Source organism: Dipodomys merriami, unplaced genomic scaffold, assembly GCF_024711535.1.
Source record: "Dipodomys merriami isolate MVZ:Mamm:240054 unplaced genomic scaffold, mDipMer1.0.p SCAF_1189, whole genome shotgun sequence".
NCBI classification, from domain to species: domain Eukaryota; kingdom Metazoa; phylum Chordata; class Mammalia; order Rodentia; family Heteromyidae; genus Dipodomys; species Dipodomys merriami.
The window spans coordinates 141,784-142,632 of NW_027202481.1; positions in this window are offsets into that span (position 1 = coordinate 141,784).

The following is an 849-nucleotide window of genomic DNA, read 5'->3' on the forward strand; positions in this document are numbered from 1 at the left end:
CCATCCATAGCGGCCAATGTCGCAGGAAAAGGGGAGCTGCAGGGATGGGTGAGGAGGGGCCAACACAGAGCCCCTGTCTTGGAGCAGTTGGAGCCACACAGCCGCATATCTGCACCCTTTCTCTCCTTGGTGGAAACTTGGTGGCTTTAGTCAGAGGTGGGAAGCAGCACCTCCACACCTGCCTTCTAGGGTCTTCTCCTTTTTACTGGGGAGGGGTGTGTTGGATGCAGAAGGTAGCCCCCCCCTTGTGAGCCCTTGTCTTCTGTGCTCAGTGACCCTTTCACCTGAGGACGTTCCCAGAAAAGCCCACTAGAGAGGTGAGAGCACTGTGGTCAGCTAGAAGGTGGATATTTGGGAGAAAAATGTACCCCCTCTCACAAACATACACTCGGCCTGTACCTCCAACCCCTGCTGTCAACAGTTCTGACTGGGTGATCACATTTCCCAGCTCTGCCAACCTCTGCTAGTGCTCCCAGTACATGTGGTCTCCTCATCTTCCCCAAGAATCTGCCAGTCACCCAGAAGTAACTAGGCTGGAAGTAGGGAGTCCATCCAATTATATAGCCTTTAGGACCCCATCAAAGTCCCCAACAACGCCCCCACCCCAGGTCAGACACTTTTCTGTAGGCACCATGACCCCTGCTTTGTTTTCTGTCCAGGCTCTGAAGAGCGACCTGTCTCCAGACTCCACACAGTGTCCTGGCCTAGGGTTTTGGTGAATGGGGAGTCAAGGCTGGTTGTTCCCAGGGGAAAGGGTCTGGCCCTGAAGAAAGGGGAAGGCAGGGTGGTTCTGCATTATTAGAACATTGTTTCACTTGGGTGGGAGCACCTGGTTCTGACAAGGGAACC